Raw genomic sequence first — 10,000 nt, forward strand, 5'->3', positions numbered from 1 at the left:
TAGTAGATTTACCGGTTCTCGTTATATCAAAGTAATTGCAAACCTTATAATGTCGCGCTCCATTATTACGCTTCGCCATAATACGTCGACCTCAACCAGGTAGTATTCCTGGGAAATATTTGTAAATATTGTAAAATTTGTAAAACTTAGCCGGCTTTCAATATATATTTTTTCACACAATCATTTACTTTCACAGAGGACGGACACACTGAACGTTTTTCACGGGCGAGGCAGGGATTTCCGAAAAATCGATTTTTGATTGGTCAGAAAACTCTGACGTCATTGTCTTAAGTTTTCATTGGCTAGAATTTGTGGCTGTTTGTAACATCATATAATAGCAAAATTTTCAGTAATTGGTCGTTATGCATTGTTCCTTGGCTTAGTGTTTCAGACAGTAATAATTTGTTATCGCCATTTCAGATGATTTTTGTCTTTACATGAGCGAAAACATGGTATTGTAATAAGTAAAGTGTACATTTTATTGTTTTATGTGCATGTAAACAATCAGGTAATTAGGTACCTCATACCTAATTTTATTCGCTCTCGGAAGAGCTATACTGGGGCTGGCAGGGGCTGAATTCGCTCTCGCTCGCCTTGCGGCGGGTACAATTCAGCCGCTTGCTGCTTGGCAATGCGATTAGTGCCAAGCAATGGCACAATATTTTATTTTATTTTTATTTTATTTTATTTTATTTTATTTATTTATTTTTTTTTATTATTATTTTTTCCCCATACCAGGCTCAACCGTCTGCCCCTATTGTATTTTCGCCGCACGAGCAGCGTCTCGTCAATCTCGGCGATTACACCTATTGAATTTTGGTTTTGTAACCAATTTTCGGTTACTTCAGAACAAAAACTCCTCCAATGTACTGCTAGTTGGCTAAGAAATACTAATACATTTAATAATTTGTGCATGGTCCCAATATTTTTGCAGCCAGTGATTCACAAACAAAATTATTTTAAAAGGTTCCAAATGTGTCCTCTGCAGAAACATGCCTGTGTAATCGCTAGTCGAGAAAACGCAACGTTTGCGCCGTTTCGTCTTTGCGATTTTTTCCATCTGCTACAATACCATACCACCTATGTCGATCTTCACGGTACCTGCAAGGTAAATTGCATTGTGGGCAGTTTACCGCTCTTGGCAAAACACCGTGTGCTCTCAGGAATTCTATAGCGTTATTTTTTTTTTTTTTTTCAAAATAATCAGAAATGTCTATAGTAATGAGGATCACACCCTGCGCACCTAAGATCCATTTTGTGCAAAGATTTTGTACATTTGCTTTCCTTGCCCACGATACATACACAAATGGTGGCATGTGATTGATTTATAGTATATCCTGTAATACTATTGGCTCTAGAGACAAGTGTCACGCGCATGTGGTGTACAATAAGTTTCAAAAAGTTCGTGCGCAGTTCAAGCGGTAACATTGTTGTTTTTGAAAATCGCGCGCAATTCTTCGGTTCCCTCTTGCCCGTAATATGGACTAGACACATCGATTTGCGCAGAGTAAGATATTTATTACTGAAAATACTCGATATTATGATGGTATTACTCTTATATTGTCATATCATTTTATGCAGAAACAGAGTCACGTCATGTAAGTATGTGGGGAAATTTATCTACTTACGAAGTGAAGATATACATTAAATGTAGGAAAATAAAACGGCATCGTTGTTTTGTTTACAAAAAGCAGGAAAGGATATCGGATGGCGATTTAAAATATAGTACATAGAAGATTAAGTTTCTTAGTTTTATTTGCTCTGTCGTTTGCCTATATTATTTCCTATATAAAAGAAGGCTGGATGAAACTGGACCCATACCCCAGCTCCTAACTGTGGCAAGTAAAGGCTCATTTACCACGTTTGTAATGTTTTTCACCGGCTCCAAGACTCCAGAAAGGGGGTAGTGATCACACCAAAGGTCCGGCTGACTCTATTTTGTGATCGACGGGATTTGAACCCCTCACAAGACTTACAGTTTTTGATTTGGGTTCACCCAGATAAATAATATGTTTAGTAAAGATTAAAACTTAAACAAAAGAAAAAGAATGATAAAAGAAACCTCAGTGAGTAAAAGAAAACAGCTAATTACATATGATAATAAACAGCTAAAACATAACAGCAAAATAAAAAGATGTACGCACCAAACTCTACCTTTAAAAAATAAAATAAAAGAAAAAGTAAATCAAAAGTCTCGGGTGAAGTGTATAGCAGTAATAAAATAAAATGTAAAACGACAAACATAAAAGTATGGTAGGCGACCAGCTGCATAAAATAAATAAAAAAATAAAAGAGGATGTAAGCAAAGCTCAGGGAACGCCCAACAAAAACAAACATGTAAACATAGAGTTGCCTGACAGTAAAACTGTGAGATTTGTAAGATATGGGCTGTGTCACGTAATGTAAGGGTGCAAGCCTTATATACAAAAAACAAAAGCACAAACGAGTGAAAAACATAAAACAAATTAAATACTAAAATAGCCACGACAAAAACAAGCTTACACTGACATCCATAGCATGAACCCTTCAAGATTATCATTCCCGGGTGTAAATGTTCGTGCATGCATGTATGTGTGTAGAGTCAGACGGCAGTGGTGGGTCATGTAGGATAAGGGCAAGGAAGAGCGGTAACAGCAAGGATTGGAAGGATTTAGGAAATTCGAAAGAGTCGTAAAAGGGAAAAAGCCTCAAGTATGTGAGAATTAGGGGGTGAGGATGCAGGTTGCAGGAGCTGGAGACAAGTGTGGTAGGAGAAGAGGTTTCCAACCTCACATGGGTTCACTCAATTAAGCCCCATTAGCAGGAGCAAAATCGTTTACCTCCTCCTTGAGTGACGTATTTGGGTCCTCTGACTGCGACCATCAGCTGGTATGTCGTGAGGGCTCTTTTATCAGTGGTGACTGAGAGTTTATGCCTTCATGACTTCATGTCCTCCACCCCCTGAGTGGTCACCCTGTCAACATTAGCCTCATTACTAGTTCATTAGACTGTGACTAGGGTGTACCAGTCCTTAACAGGCAATCTTGGCTTGGGGTTGTGGATCTTCCCGCTCTATTCAGAACTCACATCAATGGCTTAGAGATATGTATAGTCTTGCTTTTCCTTTTCAAGGAACTTTTCTTTGAGACAGGACAGTTTCTCTGGGTAATGTTACCGCAGGCGACCGCACTCCCCCCCCAGTAGGAGGTAAAGTTCCCCCAAAATCGGGTTTTATCTCCCTTTCTTCCTGCCACGATTTAGGGAGGATCCCTCTGCCACAAATCGGATGTTACAAGAGGGGGGGTGATAGGGTAGCACTGGGTTCATAGTTAAAATCTGCAATTCGAGAAAATATTTAAATAAAAATGTTTTTCGAACCCGGACAAAATTCACTGAACAAGTAAACAGCACAAAAAGGTTAAAATCGCTCAAGGAAGCTTTAACATTAAGTTTGCCGACCATTTGAAGTCTACACTACTCTTCTTAAAGTTTCAAAAAAAAAATGTTGAAAAACGCGACTTAAACCCTTCCTTCGGCACACGGAAGAACTACCGGGACTCCCACATACAAAACATCCCACCCACATCGACAACCGTCCTACACAACAAACCAACCAACCACCACCACGGGATATACACTCCCCCATATAAATCCCCACCAGGGCTCATGCCCACATGGACACCCCTGTCGGTACAAATACGCCTATAAGGACCCCAATTCTTACACACACCAGTGCTCAAGACATCCTATTTCGTTACAAAAATTATTGCCACATACCGTCATGTGGGGGGTGTACAGACAGCAGGCGAGGAGGAACTGAGTGGAATCTTTATTTTGTTGAGCGGGTGTGGCTCATAAAATGGCCAGTACAGAAATACCCAATAAAGTGCGTACCAATCCTCCTGCCGAAAGCGGCACTTTGGCTTTCTTGCATCCCTCCATTTCCGTCGATTCGTATGGTGTAGCGCTTAGTGTCAGTGTTCACAAAATGATATGAATGATTCACGTTAAAATGTGATAAGCCTCTGTTTCAAGACATTGTATGCCTTCCAACAATCACTAATGACCGTTGTACCATGGTGATACACTCTTTATGACTTTAAGCAAAGTAAGAGAGTCAGGGCCCCTGCACAAGGACGAAAAAAAGAATTTCCTACTTGCGCATACTCCTCCCAAAAACCCACTGACCTTCTATGAAGTCCGACCAACTTATACTTTTCTTTACCAAATTACTCTCATCAATTTCAACACAATTCCCCTGGCCCTCTATCAGGTCTGACTCATTAATCTAAACACCAAGAAATTAAAACCTCCCGACAGAAGCTTGCCCATCAAATAGTCGTGTTTGGAAACTAAAGTCGCTCCGCTTGCAGATTCGTTAGGAAAAAGGCCTCTATTACTACAAATTGACGATTTTAAGTTGTCCTCCAAATCGAGTTATATCAAACTTTTATCAAACCAGTGTTTTTAATAATGATTTTTTTGAAATTGATCTAACTGGTCATATACCTTTCTTTGATTTGTCGCAACCGAAAATAATGTTCATTACTAATGCGGCATTCTTGACCGCACTTTGGACAAGATAAAGCTCCTCCGAATTAATTTGTTCGACGGCACAGACGAGAAGAGGTCGGCGTGGCCGCCGTTGGCTGCCAAAATTCCCGTCCTACCGTAAAAACATTTGATCATAAAAATTGTAATGATATGAGCAATAAAATATACGATACAATTACAAATACTCTAATCTATAAAGAAACATACCCCCATGGTCCACACTGACGACAAAAGTTTGGAGCTCCACTGCTGCCTGTGGATTTCACCGCTTAAGTGAGAGTGGAGTGAGCAAGCGACCGCGAGGGTTTGTTCCGATATATGATGGCCACATTACGGTAACTCACCATACGTATCTGTTAATATTAAACTGAATAATATTAAATATAAGGAAGACCTACTGAAACCGCAACTCCCATTGATAGAGCACCAATATATAGGTATTAGCTAAAAAAAGTAAAGGGAAAATGTTGTTAGAAATAATATAAATAATGAGGGAAAAAAATAACATCGGAAATGATTTCATGGTTGTCACAGAAAACGCGAAAACCTATGGCAAAGGAAACCATCCTTATAGAAAAATGGATTATAGAAAATGAAAGAAATGGAGCAATAGAAAACGAGAAATTATGGACTCTGCCATTTTCAGGCTGTTGTGGACTTAGTCTCTGAACGGTGACATGCAGAGCCTATTTCCCTCATTTTCCGGGAAACATGAGTCCGCTGCAGATTTATTTATATTGATTCCTAGTCTATTTTTTATGCTCTACAAGATGGCAATGTCCATTTTTCTCTATCTCAGTGCGTCACTCTCGGTAACTTTTACCCAGTTCTCATGTAATGGGTATGGATTGTCATGGCAACAGTTCATTTCAGCAGTGGCAGAGCTCCTTGCACTCTCCCTCGCTCTTCAGTCAAATGGTAGGGTAGAAGCTATCCCCATTGTTGATAGATCGGGCTCTTTATCTAACCCTGTTCTTGGACCTGTTGTCACAATTAAGCAGGAGGCATTTTTGCCTCCTGCCACAACAATGATAACAGGATGTTACCACAGAGAGAGGTGATACTGTACGGCTATCTGGACTCGTTCATAGTTAAAATCTCGTTTCAATTCTGAGAAAATACTAAATAAATAATATGTTTTTCGAACGGATCAAAATTCAGCTGCCAAGTAAGCAGATCAATGTGTCTAAAAGTTATATTTAATCCCTCCTCGTTCTCTGGCAAAGTGAGGCATTTTGAAATATTTATAGTTGTGGTGTATCTTTATAGCAATGCATCATACATATCTCTTCTTTAAATAAGCCTTTCAAAATTCGAAAGTCACTGAATTTGGTTGAATAACGCGAGTGTACTTAAACTTATTCTTCCTTACATGGACACACGCATGCAAGAACGTACTCGCGCGCTCGCACAAACACACACACAGACACACACACACACACACACACACACACACACACACACACACACACACACACACACACACACACACACACACACACACACACACACACACATGCATACAAACATACACATATACATACATAAACACTCACATACACTACTTATGAGATGTGTCTAACTTTTGTCTGGCTCTTTCCTTGCAGATCGACGGTAGAATACGTTTTTGTGCTTTTGAGACCTATGACGGCCTCCGTCGTCACTACATGTGAGTACAGAAGGGATTACATAGCTTGCTATTGTTGGCATCTTATAATTCTACTTTTTCTCTATTTATTAGTTATTGTTTAACCAAGCATGTTTGGTTGGGTATCATTAGATAGGCATCCTTTCGATGAATTCAGTAATCAGTGTAACGGAGAGGCAGATGTGTCTCATGTTTCTCTATCTGACATCACTCGATAATATATTTTTTGCACCCTGTTTCATATATAGACTGTTAAGCTGCCTGTACTCCTCCATATTCGATCTGACACACACACACACACAACACACAGCATACACACACACAACACACACACACCACAACGCAAAAACACACACACACACAAACGCACAAACACACACACAAACACACACGCACAAACACACACGCACGCACAAACACACACACAAACACAAACACACACACGCACACACACACACACACACAACACACACACACACAACACAAACACACACACACACAAACACACACACGCTATCGTCTATCGTAGAATGTGATGATGGGTTGGGAACCACCAACAATGATCGCCTAAAACAACTACTCCCCTGGGAGGGATCACTGCTTAGCCGCCCCAGTATAAAGACAGTAGGCTACAGGGCTTTAAGTGCCCGCGGGGACCTGGAAATGCCAGGTATTATTATTATTATTATATTATTATTATCATTATTATTATTACTATTATTATTATTATTTCTTTAGATCTGCTAATTAAAATCAAACACTGGGTCACTACCAGCGACCTAGGGTGATTGAAGTTTGAGGCACTGGAACACCAACAGATATATGCACACAACTTCTGCAGCAGGTTCCTCGATTGTATAGCAAAAGTAGTACATTACCTCATTATACTCTTCCCTTGTCCATTTAAGTCTTGTTTTCTTTTGATTGTTAGTACAAGATGGTCGAACTGCAGGGCCAGGGGTGGGAACTATCCCGTCCTAGTAACCTGGCAGATTTGGATTAATGGAAGAGTTAGACTTAGTTCTGTCCTGGGGGATGCGCTCCTTGTTGATCCGTGTGATGGGCGACGCTTCATCATCCACTTCCTACTCTCACTTCAGAAGCAGGATACATTTTAGCCCCGCCAACTGGCATTTCCAGGTCCCCGCGGGCACTGTGTTTGACGTACCACTTGACGCCCTGTGGACATAATATAGCTTACTAAGTCTTTATACTGGGGCGGCTAAGCAGTGATCCCTCCCCAGGGGAGTAGTTGTTTAGGCAATCATTGTTGGTGGTTCCCAACCCACCATCGCAACTACGATAGACTCACCCACTACCGTATCTAAGTTTGATTTACCTAAAATTATGTAAATCAGCGCGCACGGTCACACACGTGCGCGGGCGATGCGTGCCTGCATGGATGCACCCATGCACTCGCATGCAGCGATCTGTGTGCACTCAATAATAATAATAATTATTATTATTATTATTATTATTATTATTACTATTATTATGAATACTATTATTGTTATTGTTATTCTCATTATTGCTATTATTATTGTTGTCACACACACACACACACACACACACACACACACACACACACACACACACACACACACACACACACACACACATATATATATGTATATATATGTATTATAAACTATTATTATTATGATTATAATTATTTATATGTTTACTTACACACACACGAGCACGCCCGCACAAACTGTGTATGTGTGTGTGTGTATACATATACATACATATATATATATGTGTGTGTGTGTGTGTGTGTGTGTGTGTGTGTGTGTGTGTGTGTGTGTGTGTGTGTGTGTGTGTGTGTGTGTGTGTGTGTGTATCACACACGCACGCACGCACACACACGCACGCACGCACGCACGTGCACGCACACACACACACGCACACACACACACACGCACACACACACACGCACACACGCACACACACGCACACACACACACACACACGCACACACACACGCACACACACACACACACACACACACGCACACGCACACACGCACACACACGCACACACACGCACACACACACACACACACACACACACACACACACACACACACACACACATATATATATATATATATATATATATATATATATATATATATATGCATGTACACATATGCATATTCATATGTATATTATATATATAAATATATATATATATATATGTATATATATATATATATATATATATATATATATATATATATATATTATATATATATATATATATGCACATATATACATATATATTGTAGTAGATGGATGGCATCTACTACTTGCACTGGTGTCTTATCTCTTTGGTTAGTGATTGTGTGTGTGTGTGTGCCCACTGGTATGGTTGGGTGATGTAGGTGATGTGGAGATCAACGGGGGAGTCGGCAAGCTCCTCAGTCTTTTAAGAACTGGGCAATCCAGTTTTGATGCTGATGCTGTTGTCGTGGTCTGCTGGAGAACCGTAGAGCGCTGATCTCGGTTCGTGTTGTTGTTGTTTGAGATTTGCGAAGATCTAGCTTCGCCCGGGCTTTCCATATATATGGCCCGGCCTGTGTCAGCTATTTATGGCTGTTTCACTTTGTTCTCAGACACTTGATGCTTACGGTGGTGGCGAGATTGCAAGGAGGCACTCCTGCCGCCACGATGTAAACATGCGGCATAATCTCTTTACCAGCCTGGCATCGGTTGTGGAGGTCTCTTGCTCAGAAATTGTGTGCTCACAACTATGTAAATTTTGTAACAGGCTCGCCACAATGCTTGCAACAGCTGTCTGCATAATCATCTGTTTCTGTGACCTTCGTCCAGAATGATCCTGGCAGCTTCATTTTGAACTGTCTCCATTTTCTTTTAGTCTGTACATAGAAAGATTTTAGTATTTTATGTCTAGCTCCTAGGTGTTCCCCTGTCATTGCTCTCATCCTTTGGATTTGGAGGGGAGCTGTAATAGCCCTCTTCCAACTCTGGGTAGAGTGAAAGTTTCCCAGGACTTGTTGATGAGTTGCAGGAATACAAACTCACTTGCCAGTCCTAGGTGGAAAATATATTCATAGGTGGGGTAAGAGATCCCATCAGAACCGGGGGCTGAGTGAGAACTGTTTTTATATAGTTTTTTCTTAGGTCCCTCAGAAAAAAAGTAACATCTGAGTTATTGGGTTTGGCTGGCCTTTCTCTGATATGAGCAAGTCTGCCTGGTTGTAGTGCTCTTGGTTTGCCCTCAGTTCAGCTGGCAGACTGTTGCTGCTTGTTCCTGCAGGGAACTCCTGCACCAGTCTCTTTGCCTTTGATTGAGGGTCGCGGTGTGTGCACCTCGGGACTGAATGGCTGGTAGCTCACCTAACCCGTTGCCACAGCTCTGTAAGGGTGGTTTGGAGGCCAAAGCCACTTTTCCTGTCTGACTCTTTTGGCAGTTTCCTTGGCATCCCTGACATCTTCGGAATTATTTTCTGCAAATGATCACTCTGTGGTTGATTCCTTAATCTTGTCATTAAAGTACCAGGCATGTTTGTACCTCCTGGACCAAAACCAAATTTTAGGTATGATCTGTGAGGCTGCTTAATTTATGGCACTCATAAGTCTGGCTTCACTCAGCACTTCCACATATTCACTCTGTGGGGGTTCACTGCATCTAAGACAGTTGGACAAGGCATTCTGAAAGGCTTGCCAGTTGGCCTTGTTTTCCATCTAGAATTTGGGTATTGAGAATAGCGATCTCGGGGTATGTCTCAAGTACACTGGCTATGTGATAGCTTGCTATCCATGGGTCCACTGGGAGTTGGAGAGACTTCAGTAG

The sequence above is a fragment of the Penaeus monodon genome, chromosome 3 (genome assembly GCF_015228065.2).
Source record: "Penaeus monodon isolate SGIC_2016 chromosome 3, NSTDA_Pmon_1, whole genome shotgun sequence".
Taxonomy (NCBI): domain Eukaryota; kingdom Metazoa; phylum Arthropoda; class Malacostraca; order Decapoda; family Penaeidae; genus Penaeus; species Penaeus monodon.